This window comes from Salmo salar, chromosome ssa03, assembly GCF_905237065.1.
Source record: "Salmo salar chromosome ssa03, Ssal_v3.1, whole genome shotgun sequence".
Taxonomy (NCBI): Eukaryota; Metazoa; Chordata; class Actinopteri; order Salmoniformes; family Salmonidae; genus Salmo; species Salmo salar.
In genome coordinates, this window is record NC_059444.1 from 74,141,144 (window position 1) to 74,164,070 (window position 22,927).

At 45.6% G+C, this 22,927-nt stretch overlaps 1 pseudogene; it reads left to right on the plus strand.

Annotated features, from left to right (window-relative positions):
* The first annotated feature begins 7,356 nt into the window (after positions 1-7,356).
* Positions 7,357-22,722, plus strand: LOC123723748 (cAMP-dependent protein kinase catalytic subunit alpha-like; annotated as a pseudogene).
* The last annotated feature ends 205 nt before the right edge of the window (positions 22,723-22,927 follow it).

A 22,927-nucleotide genomic window follows, 5' to 3' on the forward strand; every position in this document is an offset into this window, starting at 1 on the left:
GTGGGTGGGGGCCACAACAAATCTGAACTCCTCATTTGGGGCCGCAGTGGCACGAGGGTCTGCGTAACCACATCGATACCCACACTTGCAGTCAGAGGCCTAGGCTCCAAAGAATGCCTTTTGGGGGCCCTAAGCTAAATTTAAGTTATAATAATTAATTTCCTGGAGTTCTACACATTTTGTCATGGGGCGTAGAGAAACTGTTGCAGGTTTACAACTAATTTCCAACAGTAATACACATTTTGCCATAAGGTCGAGATAAATGTTTTTAATATATGACTGAGAGTGACTAACAAAATCGATGCGGCCACCCCGGTTGGTAATTCAACCATGATTACAACAAGTTTAGATAGCGGTAAACTAACTTACCAACCTAAAAAATGTTAGCTGACATAACAAGAGAAACCGCTGATGAACAACCACATTTTGCAATTGCACCTTGTGTATTCTACTATTGTGTTAAAGGCTAGAGTTGCGGCTTTCAAGGAGCGGGACACTAATCCGGACGCTTATGAGATCCTGCTATGACCTCTGACGAGGCATCAAACAGGCAAAGCATCAATACAGGACTAAGATAAAATCATACTACGCCGGCTCTGATGCTCGTCGGATGTGGCAGGGCTTGCAAACTATCACAGATTACAAAGGGTAACTCAGCCACAAGCTGCACAGTGACACGAGCCTACCAGACCAGCTAAATGCCTTCTATGCTTGCTTCGAGGCAAACACCATTGAAACATGCATGAGAGCACCAGCAGTTCTGGATGACTGTGTGATCTCGCTCTCTGTAATACCGTCTGTAATACTGTCGTTTCAAACAGACCACCATAGTCTCTGTGCCCAAGAACGCCAAGGTAATCTGTCTAAATGACTCTCGCCCCGTAGCAATCACATCTGTAGCCATGAAATGCTTTGAATGGCTTGGCGCACAGCAACACCATCATCCGAGACACCCTGGACCCACTCCAGTTCGCATACATCCCCAACAGATCCACAGATAACGCAATCTCTATTGCACTTCATACTGCCCTTTCCCGCCTGGACAAGGGGAACACCTATGTGAGAATGCTTTTCATTGACTACAGCTCATTGTTGAACATCATAGTGCCCTCCAAGCTCATCACTAAGCGCTGGAACCTGGAACTGAACAACTCCATCATCAACTGGATCCTGGACTTCCTGACAGACTGCCCCCAGATGGTGAGGTTAGGCAACAACACACCCACCACACAGACCTTCTACACGGGGGCCCCTCAGTGGTGCGTGCTTACTCCCCTCCCGTACTCTGTTCACCCACGACAGCGTGGCCGTGCATGACTCCCAACATCTTCATTACGTTTTCTGATGAGACAACGGTGGTAGGCCTGATCGCAGTCAACGATGAGACTGCCTTTAGAGGTCAGTGGCCTGGCAGTGTGGTGCCAGGACAACAACCTCTCCCTCAGCGTCAGAAAGACAAAGGAGCTGATTGTGGACCACAGGAAACGGAGGGCCGAACACTCCCCCATCCACATCGACAGGGCTGTAGTGGAGCGGGTCAAGCGCTTCAAGTTCCTGGTGTCCCCATCACTAAGGAATTAACATGGTCCACACACACCAACACCGTTGTTAAGAAGGCACAACAAAGCCTCTTCCCCCAACAGGAGGCAGAAAAGGTTTGGCATGCACCCTCAGATCCTAAAAAAGTTCTACAGCTGCACCATTGAGAGCATCTTGACTAGCTGCATCACTGCTTAGTATGTCAACCCCTTGGCATCCAACCCCAAGGCGCTACAGAGGGTAGTGTGTATGGCCCAGTACATCACTGGGGCCGAGCTCTCTGACATCAAGGACCGCTATACCAGTTGGTGTCAGAGGAAGGCCGTAAATTGTCAGACTCCAACCACCCAAGTCAGACTGTTCTCTCTGCTACTGCACGGCAAGCGGTACCGATGCACAAAGTCTGGAACCAACCGGACCCTGAACAGCTTCTACCCCCCAAGCCATAACGCTACTAAATAGTTAGTCCAGGTAGCTATTTGCTTATCTGCATTGACCCTCTTTGCACTAACTCTTTTAACTCATCTCACATGCTGCTACTGTTTATCTATCCTGTTGCCTAGTCACTTTTTTTATTTTACCTTTTAACTAGGCAAGTCAGTTAAGAACAAATGTATTTACAATTACAGCCTAGGAACAGTGGGTTAAATGCCTTGTTCAGGGGTAGAATCACAGATTTTACCTTGTCAGCTCGGGGATTCGATCTAGCAACCTTTCGGTTACTGGCCCAGCACTCTAACACTAGGCTACCTGGCTACTTTACCCCTACCTATATGTATATATCTATCTCAATTACCTTGTGCCCAACACATTGACTCGGTACTGGTACCCCGTGTATATAGCCAAGTTATCCTTACTCATTGTGTATTTATTCCTCGTGTTATTCTTTTTTCTATATTTTTCACTGCATTGTTGGGAAGGGCCTGTAAGTAAGCGTTTCACTGTTAAGACGTCGGCATGCTTCTGTTCGGCTGGCGCCTAGCCGAACTCGGCTAACCGAACGAGGGTGCTTGCATATTCCTTTAAGACTTTCGCTTGAAAAATGAGAAATGTGGCAATAGTACTATTTATCCTTTTTGAGACGCCGTAGCCAGTATACACTTCCTCAATTATAATTCATCTAAGATAACTCAATAATTCTGTCAAATGTTGACGTTTTTGCAGAGATGATCTTAGTCACGAAATTTTACATCTAACTAAGATGTTTGGTGCAGTATTTTGTAATAAAACAATGTGCATGAAAATGAGTTCTTTCGTTGAATGAAAAATACTTTATTGCAGAATCCCTACAGTTGACCAATCACTGACGGGGCTCTGAACTCTGCTTGCTTCCATAAAAAATGTTGTGGGCCCGAACAGCCGGAAAAACCTTCTCCGAAGTCCAAAAACAATGTCGTCATAATATATGCACAAACTCTTCCGAACTGTTTCGGCGGGGAAGCATGCATTTTGTTTATGAAGCATGTGACAAATAACATTTGATTCTAACACTGAAAAGTAAGTTCCTGTCGGAGTCCCCCCTCACCTATATGTTATAAAAAAATAGTTTGAGGGAAATTGATCCAAGGGGCGGCCACAGGCTGCCAGTTACCCTTCCCTGATCTAGGCCAATCGGTGCCACTACAGAGGCACACCTGTCAGGTAGCAGGGGAAGAGCCTCTACTTTCAGTGTAAATCGCTATGTATAGGACTTAAACACACTGCAATGTCCTTTTTGGATGCAGGTTTTCAGGAGAAATAGTCAGCCTAGTTTGGAATAGAGGACAGAATAGACCTTGTTATGGTCCTCTTTTTTGGGATTTCAGTGTTTATCCCTGCCCCAGCCTATACAACTTTAAGAAGCCAAACTTTGCCAGATGTCTGACTGTTTATATAATGGATGTTACTCAGGGGAACCCCAATGTAAACACAGTAGTGGTCATCAGCCTTGAATCCCACACTGTACTTGACTGAAGGAGAGAGGAGGGCGTGGTGGGACACTGAAGGCACATGGGCGGGGTCATATGATGCGGGTGGTGTGATCCTCTCCAGGCTGAACCATGACGCTGAGGAGTCTCTTGAACATCATGTGATGAACAGCATTTAGAACAAGAACACTCTGTGTGCCCTCCTGCCCATCTCTGGGTCGTGACTCCCTCTCAAGCTGCTCTGCGCAGCTTCTTTTAGTCGGTGCCATCCATTTGTTTCCCCGCTGCTTCCCTTTTCCTCCCTGGCTAGGGTCTTATCTGTTCCACTGTGTCTCTGCTTCTCTATAAGTGGTGACTGTCTCTCCCTCATTGATATCCTGGTCTTTTAACCCTCTAACGGAAATGTTCAGTATCTCTATGGAAATGAACCACCTCTAGAGCTTTTCCATGGAGGGTGAATGCAATGCAGCATCCCATCCAAACTCCATGAAATGCTTTTTCTGTTTACAAGTAGAGGAGTGGCAGTCCCGGAGCAGGTTTGGAAACAGTGTTGTGTAGGCTATGCATCCATAACACTAGCTGTTACATTGGCGTGCGCTTGGTTGGAATGGGTATCTGTGAAATGAGCCTCGGCTGCTTGTAGAGCATACATGTGAAGAGCGGACCAGCCTGGTAGCGTTAACCCTTGTCTGTCCCACTGAAACGAGGCTGCCCAGAGATCACAGCTCCACTGCCTCTCAGTTGTCTAAGCACACAGCTTTGTTTTTAAATGGTGTTGATGTAGTATTACTGGAGGGATTAGTGGAGAGCTGCACAGTGCTAAGATCCGACCCCTGGGCGGGGGCGAGAGGAGGTCCCAGGGCCGTCGGAGGTTTGTCCACATGCCACGCTTGACATCCTTATCGGCCTGGATGGCCTCGCTATGGGCCCGCCCTGATCCCCAGAGACAGGTGCAAACCGGGGGTTCAGATGCTTACGCCCACCACGGCAGGGCAGCTATTTTCAAGTAGACAACCGGAGGAAAAGGACTACATGTAGCCTGCTCTGAGAGACGAGACTATAGAGGACGGTGAGGGTTAAGGTCCGGCTCAGGTGGACCCTGTCTCTCAGCCTGGGCCTGACCTCTGTATCAGGGAAGAGACGTTGCTGTGGAGCGCTGAGCAAGGGCCCACAGGAAGGAGCAGGGTGGACAGTGTATGAGCTCAGGCAGGAAGTGGAGGAGCCTCTGGACTCATTGCTGCACAGTGTCAGGCTTCGTCTCTACCTACATGGCAGGACAGCTTCAAGTCTAGTCAGATATCCCACCTCCTATACAGAATTCTCCAAGGGTCGGTGGTGCTCCCCTTGTCTCGAAGTTCAGGGCTCCTCTCTGAAGGACACTTTTTCCTCGCTAGTTGCTACAGGTCCGAGGCTGGTGCCATGTCGGTGCTGCACAGGCTGGCGGGGAGGCTGTTCCAGCGCGGTGGGCCCTGTCTGGGAAACACCAGCGGTGGGGAGGGCAGACACTGCCAGCCACAGGAGGAGCCAGAGGTCCACTGCTGGAGTGAGTGACTGACTGGACTGGAGCAAGGGGGCGGAGCCTGTTCCCACGGACACTCACGGAGGGAGGGGAGTGATTGGTTGGGGTGGCTTGAGGGTGGGGGGGTTGTGACTGTCAGCTGTCCATACACATAATCACACTGTTTTCCAGTTCTCTTGTGGATTCGTTGCTCTCTGTGCGTTTTACTATACTTGTGAGTACCAAAGGTTCTCACACCAATGCTAAACCAACTAAAATTCAGAAGTGTGGACATTTTGCTGATTCTCACTTGTAAAAAGGCAATGTTGGGGTTAGAATTAGGTTTAGGGAAAATAGAATTTTAGTCCCCAAAAAGTTGTCACAAGTATAGTAAGACATAGCTGTGTGTGTTGGGCAGGATGACTATGCTTTGGTCCGGGTTTTACGAAAGTAGACTCGCTTTGGTTTTTGGCTAGGTTTGTTGTTTTGGACTGATGTTGTGTGGCCAACACACACACACAAAGCTCTTTTTGATTCAGCACCTCGTGTTTGTTCTGTTGCCTGGTGTCGGCTGCGTCACAAAGTTCCAGGGAAGCCGTTTGTCTGTCTCCCAGGAAACCTGTCTGTGTGTCTGTCCAGCGGGGTTCCCTCTATGGGCTCCTGGCCACATGTGTCTGTCTCGGGGACAAGATGTCTGACTCTCACCCTAGCTTCCTTCAATCTGGGTTTACATATCTGAACATGTCATTCCATCGTTGTCTACAATCCCTCTGTGTGTGGGTACTGCTCAGTAGACGGTCCCTCTCTGTGTGGGGGTACTGCTCAGTAGACGGTCACTCTCTGTGTGGTGGTACTGCTCAGTAGACGGTTCCTCTCTGTGTGGGGGTACTGCTCAGTAGACGGTCCCTCTCTGTGTGGGGGTACTGCTCAGTAGACGGTCCCTCTCTGTGTGGGGGTACTGCTCAGTAGACGGTCCCTCTCTGTGTGGGGGGTACTGCTCAGTAGACGGTCCCTCTCTGTATGAAATGACATGCATTTGGCCCTGTGACGCTACACTGTCAAGGTGGAGCTTCCACTGTGGCTATAAATATGTCTGGCAGGGTGGTTTACACTGGCTTGCATAACAGGGCCAGGCTGGTATTTGTATAGCACAGCACTTCTTGACTCTCTTTTTAAAGGCACTTTGTTCTTCTGGGCGTGCTCAGATACTCTTGTAAGAACGCCCAGTCACTCTCACCTCTTGTAACTCCAAGTACTGACTGAACCTAAGTACCTGACAGTACAGTGGCCAGAGAAGCAAACCACGAGGACTGTAAGGACTGAGGTCTGTGAAGTGGCTGGGTTGTGGACTTATCACTTATTTCCTCTGGACTCTCTCACACCCAACAGTCTCTCTGCATCCTCACTCTCTTTCGCTTCCTCTTTCACTATATATAGCTTCCCCCCCCCCCACAACAGTGTGGCTTTCTGTATCACCCCCTCCCCCACGTCTCTATGTGCAGCTCCACTCGTCCACTGTCTCTACTGCGTTGCCTGCGGGCTGTGTGCTCTATAAATGAGGTCTGATGTGGACTGGATGTGGTTTGGTGGGCTCCAGAGTGAAATCTCGGTCAGCGCGCCCCTATCTAACCCCCTGTGCCTGCGTCACAGGGTCCCAGCCAAGCCCAGGGGAGAGATGGGATTGATTGGGACATCGATCCTGGATGCAGGGGCACAGTGGTGTGTGTTGCATTGGGCACTAGAGGGGATGTGTTTTAGCTGTGGTTGGTTTGTGACTGCTGTGGTTGGTTTGTGACTGCTGTGGTTGGTTTGTGACTGCTGTGGTTGGTTTGTGACTGCTGTGGTTGGTTTGTGACTGCTGTGGTTGGTTTGTGACTGCTGTGGTTGGTTTGTGACTGCTGTGGTTGGTTTGTGACTGCTGTGGTTGGTTTGTGACTGCTGTGGTTGGTTTGTGACTGCTGTGGTTGGTTTGTGACTGTGGTTTTTCTTTAGAAAAGCTCCTCTTTGGAAAACATCTGAAATGGTTTCACACTGTCCTGCTGTGGCATCTCACATGGGTACTTCCATAGACCCAGGAGGTTTTCCTGATCACATGATCTGAGCAGGAAAAACCCTTGGTCTACTGATGGGTTGTGTTGATGAGAGTAATATTGATGGTGCCAGGAATTCAGGTTGATCTCCTGGTTTGACAGAGCAGAGGACTGTATTGCCTTTTTTTCCATAGGAGAGTTCCTCTCTGGGCTTCATAAATATAACCCCTGGCTGTGGTGATGCCCCTCCCCCTGGTGACCAGGCCCCTGCTGTGTGTGTGTGTGTGTGTGTTTACAGGATAGGGAACAGGAGGTAGAACTGTGTGCAGAATGAATATAGATACAAACGGAGCACAGGTCCAATTGATCTATGTGAGTTGTTGAAACGAGAGCACAGCACTGTGGGCTTTGTTTGGCTCTGGACTACCAGGGGCTCTGGCTGCTGAGTGAGCTCTGCTCTATGCCAGGACACAAGACAGACAGATGAAACTGGAAAGTGAATGTAGAAGGTGAGAGAAGAAACCAAGAAGGTTGAAGGTTGTCTGGGTTTCTGGACGTGAACGTAATGGGAGAAGGGGCGATGAGCCAACCACTGTGAGGAGGAACGAGGAAGAAGAGGCAGGTCGCGACGTAGAAGTGACAGGGCTGATGTCAGGCTCAGACAGCCACAGGAAGAGCTCCAGGAGGCATGGTAGCAGGAAGAGGGAGTCTGGGCCCACCTCTGGCTCCGGGGCTGCAGAGGCTGCGGTTGCAGCACCAGAGATGCCCATAATGATCCCTGACGGTAAGGGAGGGTGGCAGTGGAGAGGAAGGCTAGAAGGACCAGGAATCATCTTCTACCCATCAGATGGTTTTCGTGGCAGCCGAGCCTCGCAAATCTAACAAAAAGGCTGCATTAGATCAAGTCAATTCCACTTGGGCCATTGTTGGTTTAACTGTTGAGCTGTTTGATAGCTAGACTCCACTCCACTCCTTAGTTCTGGCTGTAGGCCTACAGTATGGAAGGGGTGTCTTCTATGGGAGACTCTGTTGGGGTTTACTTAGCTGGGAATAAAGGAACAAACTGACTGGGAAATGTACTCTCCCAGGAGACTAGTCTGCTTTTCTTCTCATTGGCTCTGGCATGGGAGCAACATGATTGTTGTCATGTTTATATGAACTTTGGTCAGTGCTGCTCTCTGGCCTTCCTCTTCGGTTGGAGTTGTTCCCCAGAGAGCTGCTAGAGGGGTGGGTGGGTGTTTATAGCCCCTTTGTGAATGGAGAAAAGCAGGACCACTGAGGAGATATTAGTGCTGATCACAAGGGTTTGTATGGCTTTGAGGTTTTGACTGTTACTGATGCTACAGAGGTCTTGTATAATTTCATCCAGTATTTTTGAAAGTTGTTCTCACGAGCCAAAATGGTTCCCCAATAATTGTGTACAACGTCATCCATTTTGTATGATATGTTACGAATTCCAATTCTTACAATATATTACGAATGAAGTGTTTTTACTATGAAAGGGACAAGCACGCAGCTCGCCAGAACAAAACGTTTATGGAATGTAAGGATTGCGTGGCTTTCTCCAGATTACAGATGGTGTATTAGGCTATCCATGTATGAGCCATAAATTGACACACAAGGTTTCGAGATCTGTTTAGTCTTTTAATTTAAAGAGAATTGCATACTGGTTTAAGAGGGTGACAGATTTAAATGTTCCGCTTTCCTCTGACAAACCCATTGATTTACTGTAGTGTACACATCATCCTCCTCCTCCTGCCCTCAACCCTCTGTCTCCTATAGTAGTATTAATAGTACTGCTTACTAGTAGCAGCCAGCCAGTGTTGAGTGGTGCTAACTTACTAGTAGCAGCCTGCCAGCCAGTGTTGGGTGGTGCTAACTTACTAGTAGCAGCCTGCCAGCCAGTGTTGAGTGGTGCTAACTTACTAGTAGCAGCCTGCCAGCCAGTGTTGAGTGGTACTAACTTACTAGTAGCAGCCTGCCAGCCAGTGTTGAGTGGTACTAACTTACTAGTAGCAGCCTGCCAGCCAGTGTTGAGTGGTACTAACTTACTAGTAGCAGCCTGCCAGCCAGTGTTGAGTGGTACTAACTTACTAGTAGCAGCCTGCCAGCCAGTGTTGAGTGGTACTAACTTACTAGTAGCAGCCTGCCAGCCAGTGTTGAGTGGTACTTTCATACTAGTAGCAGCCTGCCAGCCATTGTTGAGTGGTACTTTCATACAAGTAGCAGCCAGCCACTGTCCTCAGTGTTGAGGCACAGATAGATATGAGCAGGGATTAATGAGGAAGGGCTGGTATCTATCTACATGTTCCCACAAAGCACACAGTGATCAGCCCAATAAAGATAAGAGGGAGAGATGTGCTGCACTTCTGCATGTGATGCCGTGTCTGTGTGCATGCGTGCGTTAGAGTGTGCGACTGTATAAAGGTTATGATAAGTCACTTTGGAGTGGATAAAATCTCACACACATTCACTGGCACAGAGACAGTAATGTGTTCACACACACAATACATTCACATAGACTGCCTGTATTGATTGGCTCTCTGCTCCCGTTCTGACATGGCTGGAGGAGGAAGTATTAGATAACATGAACTCAGTCGATTTGGCTTCAACATCAGTGGAAATAAGTCCTGTCTGTGTGTGGCCAGAGTGAGGGAGATGGACAGCCTTGGGCTAGGCTACACATAGGATATACTTGTGCCACAGGTAAGGTACACACAAGACTCACTCTAACACACGCTCAAGTTCATCTCCAAAATATCACAGTTTAGCCTTACAGAGAAGTCTTTATATTATAGCGCTGGTCAGTGGTTATAGACGTGAACCTCTGCTGAACTCTATCACAACATCCTCGTTCTCATCTAAATGTGTCTGATGGAATCAGTGTGTCATGAAGTAGGGTAGGTGCTAAACCATCTGTTCCCTCTGTTACAGTGAAGGAGTTTCTTGCCAAAGCCAAAGAGGATTTCCTCAAGAAATGGGAGAATCCAGCACAGGTGAGTTGGGAAAGAGGGAAGTGTGGGAATGAATGATAGGCCTGCACATGCTCAGAAAGACCCCAGCATACCAGCCCAGTGTCAGTTACGCCTGGGTGAGAGAAGAGAAGTGTGCCCTCTGCTGGATCTAACTAGAATCACATTTGTTGGAACTTTTCATTTTCTTATGCTTTGGGGCATACACAATAAATGAACCTGGTCTCCATAGAATGATATCTTTACTGATTATGTGCAGCATTTAGCATAACACTTTCCCTACTTTTTCTTTTAGCTTAACACATATTTAATTTGCTATTGTACTAATGTAAGAATGACTCATACCTTTGCTGCAATATGTGTGCACTGGCAGGACTAACAGCAATTGCCTGACGCATTGCACTTTTTGAATGTCTCAGAATCCATATGGTATCCTGCCTTTGCTGTTTTTTTGACAGGACGGTGTGAAGTTTGAGTCCAGTGTTGCTACTCGTCCTGACTCTGGCACCCTGATAGACATTCTGGCTGGTGTTGGGCTTGTTTCCCTGTTCTAATTGACATGCTCTCCTCTCCAGAACACTGCGGCCTTGGATGGCTTTGATCGTCTGAAGACCCTGGGCACGGGCTCGTTTGGTCGAGTCATGCTGGTCAAGCACAAAGAGTCGGGCCAGCATTTTGCCATGAAGATACTTGACAAACAGAAGGTATGGTAATGTGGCCTAGGGAGTCAGTTGTACATTGTATGGTTTTCAGAGCTGGGTTTGATTTCATTCAAATTCAGTTGGTGAATTGACTCCAAGTCCTCTTTTACAGTGCATGTAGATATTTTTATATTAATGAATACAAATGTATATTAATCTCATGAGTTAATTTATGTGAAATGGAATTGACCGCCTCAACTCTGGTGCTGTTACTGTCTCTCAGCCTATTAGTCAGAGATGTAGGGGGCTCCTTGCTTAACAAGGTGTCCTGGTTTGTTCCCCTCAGGTGGTGAAGCTGAAGCAGATAGAACACACGCTGAATGAGAAACGCATCCTGCAGGCCGTCAGCTTCCCCTTCCTGGTGCGGTTGGAGCACTCTTTCAAGGTACTGCTGGACGCGTGTGTGGGTGCATGTGTTCGTGTGTGTGCATCAGGGTTTCCGTTAGCCGGTAATAGCCAGATTTCTGATGCATTTATTTTATTTTTTTGAGATGCGAAATAAAATTGGCACTGGCCAATGGTCCGGGAGAAGAAAAAAAATAAAACCTTTGCAAATGACTATTTATTTTTTTATTTATTTTTGCCTATTCAATGATGGACCAGTTGATGTAAATACGTTTGACCGATGATTATCGGTATGTATTAATTTGCATCATTTTGAGGAATTAAATTGGCACGTGTGTGTGTGTGTGTGTGTATTCATTATGTCTCTTATCACACGCGCACAGCATACCGATACAGAACCTTTGAGAGCGAAATCTGTCAGACAGTGCTTTTATAAGCCCAATCACTGCGCAATAATTCTAAATTGTGTGTTAAAAATAGTTCCTGGGCCATGATTAAAAATAGCTAATATTTTAGCTTCTCAACTGGTAATTGAAGTGTGCTTCCTGTTCACCATTCAAATGCATAGGCAACGGAACGCAGGCTTCATCAGCACGTTTAAATTGTAGTTTGCATTTTGAGAACCTATAGCTACTTTACTATTTGAAATGTTTTACTACATATTATGAGGCATGTCTTACCTTGCTTCAAAGTAGCCTTGGCAAAATCACACCATATCCGTGGAGGCAATTATTTAATATAGACTTCCATATAGCATTGAAACCAGTAGACTATTTCTCTCATGTTCTATTGGTTTTCAACTAGTTTTTTATTGTCCGGTAGCCAAATGCACGTTCTCATGTCGCCTTGGTGCGCTAATAATGTTAATAGTCGCTCAACATTTTAAGCTAAACGTTTTGATCTGTTGCATCACATTCATTTGTGTTTTAATGTAGCCAGGCCTACTGGTTATATGAATTTGGGCTCTATCGTCCCACAGCTGTCGCAGTCTATTTGGGCTATTTCTTTCTCCACAAGCTGACCAATAGAACAGGTCAACTTGTCTACTATGGGGGATAGTAGATTGACATGGGCTCATAGGGGTGCATCCAAAAGGCTAGGGAAAGCTTTCCCGAACTAAATTGAGTTAAATTGCCAAAATGATTTAGCCTAATTGGCCTACTAGTGTCTTAATTTATGTATTTATTTCTCTATAATCATTCAAGTGAGGCTACTAAAGCATGAATTGGCCACAGAGGAACATTAGCTTCCCCTAGCCTTAAAAACAAGACAATTGTGGATTGTTTTAAATTGCATTGCCTATAGTCGTAAGGAAAGGCAATTTGGGTTGCCACTGTCATTGAAAAGTAGAGGCACATCTAGGCATATCGCAATATTTCCTAATTAAATTGTGGGAAAACACAGTTTGGAAAGCATATGGCTATTTCTGTAAAGAGAAGACAATGAAAAGACTCAACTGTCTTTTAGTTATCAAAATTCAACTTAAACAGTAAGCCTATCTTATTGGCAACAGCGGAGAGCATCGGCCAGATCACCAGTGACTGTGCACTGCTCTTACTCATTCTATCATTGTTGGGTCAGTGCCGCTTAAGTTTTGTTTTTGGACAATCATTTCCTCCTCCAGTTTAGATGGACCTCATTCTATTTGTCTTCCCTTCTCATAGGCCTATTCTATGGGCAGCGCTGTGTTTATTGGTCTGTTTGTCAATGGCAGCAGAGTAGGCTATCCTGTAGTTTGTGGTGTTAAAGGTTCTGCTAATGTCTCCAGTCAAAGTGTAGTAGAATTGAATGAGATGTTTTTCCCATGCAAAGAAAGAAAAAAGGTGTCTGCTGTGGCCCAGGCCTCTACACTATATGCACACAGCCATGCATCTAACTGTCTTTTTTTGCAAACATTTGATTGAGTTATATTATTAGCCTAAATTATGACTATCCAATATGCTCATCACATTACAAATAGTAGGCTCTTACATAGGTCTGCAAATGTGATGATGCATGGAATGCTTTATTATAAAGGTGCAATTTTTTTTTTTATGGTGAAAATGAGCTTCTCCAAAGTTGAAACTCGCGCTCTGCTTGTGCAAAGGCTAGTGATTTTACTATTTGTTACTGGTCTTGTTGGCTGAGGGAAAAGTACATGTGGACAGTTAATCTAACATCTTCAAAGTGTACGGTAAGGACACACCTCATTGCATCCAGGACTTGCATGTTCTGTTACGATGAATAATGTAAATGTGATTTCTGTCATTCTGAGCACCGTGGGTGGACCCCCTGATCAGGTTACGCTCCCAATGCAAACGTGTCTGGTGAATTTTAAATACGGTCAAATGTCCGGCGCCACATTTTCATAACGGAAACCCTGGGGTGTGTGAACATACTTCCAAGTTTGTGTGTGAAGGTGAGGTTCACAACTCAAATGTGTGAAATATTTCTCTCTGTAGGACAACACTAACCTGTATATGGTGATGGAGTATGTCCCTGGTGGTGAGATGTTCTCACATTTAAGGAGAATTGGCAGGTTCAGGTGAGTCTGTTTACCTGTCTCCCACTGTTGGAAATATAACCAAATGGCTACAGTAGTTGACCCTCCCCATTTTCCATAGACCATGACTCCACAACAGCCTCCTAGTAAATATATTGTGGTGTCCACGTTACCCTCTGACCTCTCGTCTCTCTGCCTGCAGTGAGCCCCACGCCCGCTTCTACGCCGCCCAAATTGTTCTGACCTTTGAATACCTTCACTCACTGGACCTCATCTACCGAGACCTGAAACCAGAGAACCTGCTCATTGACAACCAGGGATACATACAGGTGAGAACACGCACATAGTCAAATGGCTAGCTAGCTAGACAGGTAGCACTAATGGCTAGCTAGCTAGACAGGTAGCACTAATGGCTAGCTAGCTAGACAGGTAGCACTAATGGCTAGCTAGCTAGACAGGTAGCACTAATGGCTGGCTAGCTAGACAGGTAGCACTAATGGCTGGCTAGCTAGACAGGTAGCACTAATGGCTGGCTAGCTAGACAGGTAGCACTAATGGCTGGCTAGCTAGACAGGTAGCACTAATGGCTGGCTAGCTAGACAGGTAGCACTAATGGCTGGCTAGCTAGACAGGTAGCACTAATGGCTGGCTAGCTAGACAGGTAGCACTAATGGCTGGCTAGCTAGACAGGTAGCACTAATGGCTGGCTAGCTAGACAGGTAGCACTAATGGCTGGCTAGCTAGACAGGTAGCACTAATGGCTGGCTAGCTAGACAGGTAGCACTAATGGCTGGCTAGCTAGACAGGTAGCACTAATGGCTGGCTAGCTAGCACAGGTAGCACTAATGGCTGGCTAGCTAGACAGGTAGCACTAATGGCTGGCTAGCTAGACAGGTAGCACTAATGGCTGGCTGGCTAGACAGGTAGCACTAATGGCTGGCTGGCTAGACAGGTAGCACTAATGGCTGGCTGGCTAGACAGGTAGCACTAATGGCTGGCTGGCTCGACAGGTAGCACTAATGGCTGGCTGGCTCGACAGGTAGCACTAATGGCTGGCTGGCTCGACAGGTAGCACTAATGGCTGGCTGGCTCGACAGGTAGCACTAATGGCTGGCTGGCTCGACAGGTAGCACTAATGGCTGGCTGGCTCGACAGGTAGCACTAATGGCTGGCTAGCTCGACAGGTAGCACTAATGGCTGGCTGGCTAGACAGGTAGCACTAATGGCTGGCTGGCTCGACAGGTAGCACTAATGGCTGGCTGGCTCGACAGGTAGCACTAATGGCTGGCTGGCTCGACAGGTAGCACTAATGGCTGGCTGGCTCGACAGGTAGCACTAATGGCTGGCTGGCTCGACAGGTAGCACTAATGGCTGGCTGGCTCGACAGGTAGCACTAATGGCTGGCTGGCTCGACAGGTAGCACTAATGGCTGGCTGGCTCGACAGGTAGCACTAATGGCTGGCTGGCTCGACAGGTAGCACTAATGGCTGGCTGGCTCGACAGGTAGCACTAATGGCTGGCTGGCTCGACAGGTAGCACTAATGGCTGGCCGGCTCGACAGGTAGCACTAATGGCTGGCCGGCTCGACAGGTAGCACTAATGGCTGGCCGGCTCGACAGGTAGCACTAATGGCTGGCCGGCTCGACAGGTAGCACTAATGGCTGGCCGGCTCGACAGGTAGCACTAATGGCTGGCCGGCTCGACAGGTAGCACTAATGGCTGGCCGGCTCGACAGGTAGCACTAATGGCTGGCCGGCTCGACAGGTAGCACTAATGGCTGGCCGGCTCGACAGGTAGCACTAATGGCTGGCCGGCTCGACAGGTAGCACTAATGGCTGGCCGGCTCGACAGGTAGCACTAATGGCTGGCCGGCTCGACAGGTAGCACTAATGGCTGGCCGGCTCGACAGGTAGCACTAATGGCTGGCCGGCTCGACAGGTAGCACTAATGGCTGGCCGGCTCGACAGGTAGCACTAATGGCTGGCCGGCTCGACAGGTAGCACTAATGGCTGGCCGGCTCGACAGGTAGCACTAATGGCTGGCCGGCTCGACAGGTAGCACTAATGGCTGGCCGGCTCGACAGGTAGCACTAATGGCTGGCCGGCTCGACAGGTAGCACTAATGGCTGGCCGGCTCGACAGGTAGCACTAATGGCTGGCCGGCTCGACAGGTAGCACTAATGGCTGGCCGGCTCGACAGGTAGCACTAATGGCTGGCCGGCTCGACAGGTAGCACTAATGGCTGGCCGGCTCGACAGGTAGCACTAATGGCTGGCCGGCTCGACAGGTAGCACTAATGGCTGGCCATACTACATATGAAATGCATTATACATGCCCTGATTTTGTAAATGCTCTTAAATAAATAAACCTTAGTACACAATGTAATTTAAATTAGGCCAAACTGAATGATAAGGAGGTTGATTTAATTTAAGAAGACAATAGTGTAATGATTTTGTTATGCCTATTTGTCAGAAGCAAATAATTTAACTGCGTGCCTTGCTGGTTGATACCATTCTCTTTTACGTTTTACTTTGTAAAATATGCTGTTATGGGACTGTTTAATTTACTATAACTCTATTACTAATCTAATGTATTGTAAGGGAAACGAAAACATGCTACATGTTGAAGTAGGCCTTTAGAAAAATGCCAAACATATCCTTGACTCTATCCAAGGAAGCAAATGATGCCAACCCCCTGAATGAATGACAAATGATGGAATGGGTGAGAATTGTGCAAGTTACTTCACAATCTAATTTAAATGAGACCTAACTGAATGATAAGGGTGAAGACGTTGATTTAATCTAGAACAACGAGTGTAATAAGTTTGCTATGCTTATTTATCAGTATTGACGCCCATGTTAATCATTTGACAGTGCCTTGCAGGTTGATACAATTCTCTTTTACATTTTACTTTGTGCTTATGTTTGCTACACCTTGCGGGTTGATATGCATCTGATACATATGCTAAAGGGAACGCACGGCAACGTTCTCTAGCGGCTGCTGGTAGGCTGAAAGGCCAGGTGGTTCAAGTGTTAAAGGGATCACATGCTAGCTGATACCATAGACTTCCAGTGATTATGCTAAAGCTAGTTAGCATTGGCTCGCAAAACTACCTCTAACTTCCTTCATACTGGACACAGAAACATAAAAATGGTATCCACGAGTTCATCTGACTCTGGGGTAGTTGATAAAGGGCATCATTGCCAAATTCCTGGAAGTATAACTTTAAGTGAATGTCAGAACTGAACTGTTGATTGTCATTGCTGAGACACCTCTGTGTTCCTCCCAGGTAACAGATTTTGGTTTTGCAAAGCGAGTGAAGGGCCGGACCTGGACGCTGTGTGGCACTCCGGAGTACCTGGCCCCGAAATCATCCTTAGCAAAGTGAGTGGTCACCACCAAACCCCCGTCCTGCCGTCACACCTCGTATCCATAACAACACTGGGGTTTTTACCACAACATAGGGGTCATTACCACGACACAGCAAAGATCATGTCACTACAGCCACTCACAAACAACTCTGACCACGATTACAACCGCTAACTACAGAAGAGCCTATTTATGACACGTTCCCATTCTTTCTTTTTGTGCTTGGTTCTGCCTCTTTCCCTGGGAATCTAACACTCCTTTCTCTCTACCCCCTCCAGGGTTATAATAAGGCGGTGGACTGGTGGGCTCTGGGCGTGCTGATTTATGAGATGGCTGCTGGCTATCCTCCCTTCTTCGCTGATCAGCCCATTCAGATCTATGAGAAGATTGTATCAGGGAAGGTGAGTACAGAGTACATCAGACAGAAACCCAGATTACACTCTTCCTTTAAGATCTGCTTTCAGTACCAGTCAGATAAGGCAGTTCATTGTCATTTACCTCCAAACTAATTAATGTCTGTAGCTAGGTTTCCATCCAATTTAAAACCGATTTTCATGCGAGTATTCTAAAATATGCATAAAATAATATGCGCATTTTCCCACTAGAGATGTTTCTATCAAATAGACTTGTTGTGAATAAACGGCTGTGCGTGATGACGTACTACACATACTAACTTTTGAGGTCAATTCCCATGTACTGAAATGGAAAATTACATGTTAAATGTGTTTCCATCGAAGTGATCAACTCTACTGATGGTTTTGTCACAAACTGTTGCGTTTATATAGCTCTGGTCTTCGCATGTGTGCTCAGCCAACATCTCGCAGATACAGTGCAGGTAGGCTACCTACATTGAGATTATTATGGATAAGAGCAATATTATTTGGGGGTGAAACGGCAGCCAAGCATCGATCATCATGTGACCAGAATAAGACCCTGGAGATTTATTGGAAAGGAGCATCAAGCTCATCACCTTCTACTTTCATCACCCTGTGAAGTTCATAACTTATTTCTTCTGTAGCTTAATAAACTGCATGCTTTTCCAAGTCAAAGTGAGAGGACCACACAACATATCGACCTGATTCCAAGTTTACTTCGGTATGGTGGTCATTACCAGCTGTCAGAGCAGATCACTGCACCTGTACATAGCCCATCTATAATTTAGCCCATACAACTACCTCTTCCCCTACTGTATTTATTTATTTTGATTCTTTGCACCCCATTATTTCTACTTCTACTTTGCACTTTCTTCCACTGCAAATCTACCATTCCAGTGTTTTACTTGCTATATTGTATTTACTTTGCCACCATGGCCTTTTTTGCCTTTACCTCCCTTATCTCACATCATTTGCTCACATTGTATATAGACTTATTTTTCTACTGTATTATTGACTGTATGTTTTACTCCATGTGTAACTCTATGTTGTATGTGTCGAACTGCTTTGCTTTATCTTGGCCAGGTCGCAATTGTAAATGAGAACTTGTTCTCAACTTGCCTACCTGGTTAAATAAAGGTGAAATAAATAAATACAAATTATATCAATATTTGCGCTTAAAGGCGTTTCTACTGCCATTTTTCACATTCATTTTAGAGACACAAAAAGATCCCACCATGTCGAACTAACAAATGATCTGTTTGCATTTATAAAATTGTTTCGGCATTTCCTGTTTCCATCATGCATTATGGATGGAAACCTTGTCACTGTCCTACTGTGCCTTACCTGCTTTTGTTGCTATCTTAAGATAAGCATTAGTCTCTTCTGACCCCTGACCTTGGTGTCTTCATACATACACAGCACTTTGTTAGGCTGAATTCTAGCTCACTTCTCCTGACCTATTTGATCATGATGACTCCACAGCCCCACTGTAAATATATTGTGGTGTCCACATGACCCACTGACCTCTCTCTGCAGTGAGCCACATACCTGTTGAAGTTTCTCATAAGCTGATCCTAGATCTGAGCCGATCTAGCCCCAATCATAATCATTAGGGGGGAAAGAGTAAACAGGCCCTGTCAGAGTCGATGGGCAATCTCTGATCTGCTGTAACTGAGTCATATTTGTTATGGAAAATTAACATTTCTGTAAGGGATGACTTTAGATGGTTCCTCTTTTTTTTTCTGTTTTGGAAAGTTTTCTACTGAACACAACCTTGATGTGTCTGTCCCCAGGTGCGCTTTCCCTCCCACTTCAGCTCGGACCTGAAGGACCTGCTGAGGAACCTGCTCCAGGTGGACCTGACCAAGCGCTTCGGAAACCTGCGCAACGGAGTCAACGACATCAAGGGCCACAAGTGGTTCGCCACCACTGACTGGATTGCCATTTACCAGAGGAAGGTGAGAAGGCCTGCTTCCATGGCTCTTCTATTGTTCACTGTATAGCCACTGGAGAGAGGCAGGTTTGGTTGCGACGGAGAGATTGGGGTTTGGAAAAGGGAGGGATGGCTAAAGGGGTATGATTCAGAGCTAATGCATTTGGCTTGGTCTTGTTTGGAGACATGTTACACATGCATTACTCACATAGTCTTACAGAGTTGGAACGTGGTCCACTTGACTAATAACATGTTGTCCGTAACCAGTGAATGACCAGTGACTGTCAAACCGCATATGTCAGAAACTGAGGAATGAAACTGAATGCTACAGTAGCAAGAATCTGAGTATTCTCTGTGTTTCAGGTGGAGGCACCGTTTATTCCCAAGTGCAAAGGCCCCGGTGACACCAGCAACTTTGACGACTATGAGGAAGAGGAAATCCGAGTCTCCTTCACAGAGAAATGTGGCAAGGAGTTTGCCGAGTTCTAGGCCCAACCAGGAGTAGCGGAAAGAGCCAGGGATGTAGAGAGAGAAGGCGGGAACAGAAGGAAATGGGAGGAGAGGTGATAAGCTGGACTGCTAACTTGCATTTTGTAATTACGACATCAACAATGTAACAACCACCCCCCAAAATGAAGAGCGAGAGAAAAAGAACGCGAGAAAAGACCTGAAAGAGCCAGCAGTGTTGCCTTTTCTGATTGTTTCTCACCTTGTTACTTATCCATGTCCTGTTTTCCCTCTTGTGTTAATTGCAAGGGTAGAAGGGGCAGGGGCTAACCACCTCTCTCTTCAGTTGGTTTGTATCTTGGCAGAGGTGTAGCGACACATTTTGAGTCATTGCAGGCAGGTTGAGGCATTGATGTTCTGGTACTGAATCTAGGCTCCTCCTGAGTGGGTCCTCTCTACAAGCTTCTCAATGAATGAGGGCATCTCATTCTTGTTTTGTAATTGTCCACCCACTCCTATCTTGTTACCCCAATTTCTCCCCCCCCCCTTCTGTCTCTCCATCCTGAATCTGTCCAAGCAATACCAAGTCCAACAGACGTGCCTATCATAATGCCAACTGGTTGCAAAACCGTGTCGAAAGCATTGGTGCAGAGCTTTGGCTATTGGTGGCATCAGCCCTTGTGCCCTTTCTAGTTGAAAGCTTGACACTGCACACGCCTTCTGTCCGCTCGTTGTGGCATGATTATTGGTTTCGGAGGATTCTCTCATCGCTTGCAGTTCAAGCAGTGCTGACCACTTTTTGATCAGAGAAACAATGATTTATCTCTTCATTTAGGTCTTACTACCTTTTTTGGGGGGGACCTGTGAAATTGTGTACATGAGCATTTCTAATGTTAATTAAGTCTGTCTTTTCCTCTTCAACTGAATTTATTAGAGCATTTTAAAACCCTTTGAGGATCATTGTGTCCTCAAGTCAATCTGTGCTTGTGTGTTAGTGTTGAAGGGTGGGTTAAAACGCAGTGACTAACATAATGACTAGTGTTTATTTCATTCATAGCACATTTATACATGTATGTTGATATATTATAGAAAAACGTGAATATCCATCTTTTTTTCCAAAGTTGTCTCTTAGCTGTGAAACCGAAATGAAGATTTCAGAAATAAACAAACAAGTATGAATTCTGCCAAATTTGCAAAAGTAAGGACATTGCTTACGCAGACATGTTTGTCAGTTAACTATGAAGGTGGTGGTTTTTAATGCGCAGGAAAAAGTAGCAAAATGATGCATGTTATTTTTGTATAATATCACTTTTAAAAGAAAAGATGTGAAAGGACGTAAAGCTCTGGTCGTGGTGAGGTATCTGAAATTGTTCAGACTGACTCTCACCTGCCCCTTTTGTAGGATGGATCAAGGCCCGCTTTTTATCTGCCCGAAATCATGTCATTTCATTCAGTGTTCAGTTAGATGTGAACAGTTAATGCTGATTTAATCATGTTAATTCACCAGCTCTGTTCAACCTGCTGCTGGCCTGTTTACTCCTACATCCCCTGAAATCATCATCTTCAAATGGACACTGTCACAATGTATGACTGTTGGAATTCAGGATGTAAATTTGTCAAATTATTTTCCTTTTCCTCATGAGAAAAATGTATAACAATCTGATTCATGGATTTTGAAAAGCTGTCCTGTGATTATTTTATTTGCAATGTCATATTTTTGGATGCAAGACAATCGCAGCCCAAATCTCACCAAAGGCTGGTTTGTAGACAGAGGTGTGACGACGCAACACATTGACATGGTTTAGTTGATTTTTCAACAAGGCTTTGTTTTCCCACAAGCTTTTATTTGGGGTAATAAGGTTATTAATTTCCTATGTAAACACTAAATGTTGAGTGATTCGGACCCCCACCAGCCTTCATTAGGCACCACACCTTGTGCACCTCTTGCAAATGCATTTCTTGTTTGATAATATACAGTATTTATCCTTCAATCAGTTTTGTCATTAAGTCTATTGTAGTATGGCTTATTTCTACCGAATGTTCACAAAATCTAATTTTGGAAAATGATTAGAGGTTGCATCTGAATGTCTGGAGCAGTATGGTAAGAAGGCTACTTTACAGAAGAAAATAAATGTGTATCGAGTGGAGATACAGACTTCCAAACTTGTGCTCTTTGAAGAAATGTTATGTATTTAAAAAATCACGGTTCTTGCATGTGACGAAAAACAACAACTGCAAGATGTCCAAGACCTATGACATGTTTTAATGACTATTTGAGATTTGCAACCATTCATATACCACAACCAACTGATTTAGCTTGATTCATTGTTTTGCATCCCTCTGGTCTTTCTAAGCATCATTAGTGGTAAGGGAGGGTCAGTGCCAGCTACAGGTATTCAGTCACCTCCACTGCCTTGCTAGGATCCTTCGAAGCACACCTCACTTCTCGAATCATGTCTATATTTAAAATGTTTTTTTAAGAAATGTGATAATGTAAGCTTAAGTTGTGACTAGAAAGTTGGTCAATTGTTGTTCAGAAAAATATTTTTACCATTTGGTCCTGCAAACATTTAAGGTTGTGGAAAAGTCACTCAGTGATTAGTGGCGGGATAAGCTCCATGAACCACTGATGTGACAGCTTTTAAAAATGTAATTTGGCTTTCCTGACCCATGACCTTATGTCTATGAAATGTTTGTTCCTGTTTCTACTGACCGCCTCCCACTCCCCCCGGCATCATTATAACCCTATCGTCAGCTTCTCTGTCTTCATCTTTTCACTCTGTTTGTCTTTGTTAGCGTTCTAGTTTTACATACTCTTCATATTGAACGTCTCCATTTTTTACACCATGGAGAAAATGTTGCTTTAATTTTCATATTTTCTAAGTGTATTTTCAACAACAAACATTTGAATCTTTTTCCTTCCCGATTTGGGTACGGTGATGGTGTAGTCTATTGTACCCCCCCCCGGGAAACAATACTGTATATCTGCCTTTGACAGTCTTAATTATCTTACCTTCTGGAGAACTTGACGGATACCCTTAGGACACAACGAGTATGTTAAAAAAAATAAAGTAATATTTTGCAACATGTATCATTCCAATAAAGTTTTACTTGTTAAAATTAAAATTGTATGAGTATATTTTGTAGATTATACAGATTGTTTTGCTAACAGAATGTGTATGTTGGCAGAAAATGTATTGTTGTTTGTAGGAACATCTTGGTGGAGGGGATGCCATGATGAACAAATAATGCAAGGAGCTGATTTCAACCTGTGTGTGTGTGTGGGGGGGGGGGCCTACACCACCTATACAAATATGTATGTCAATCTGTC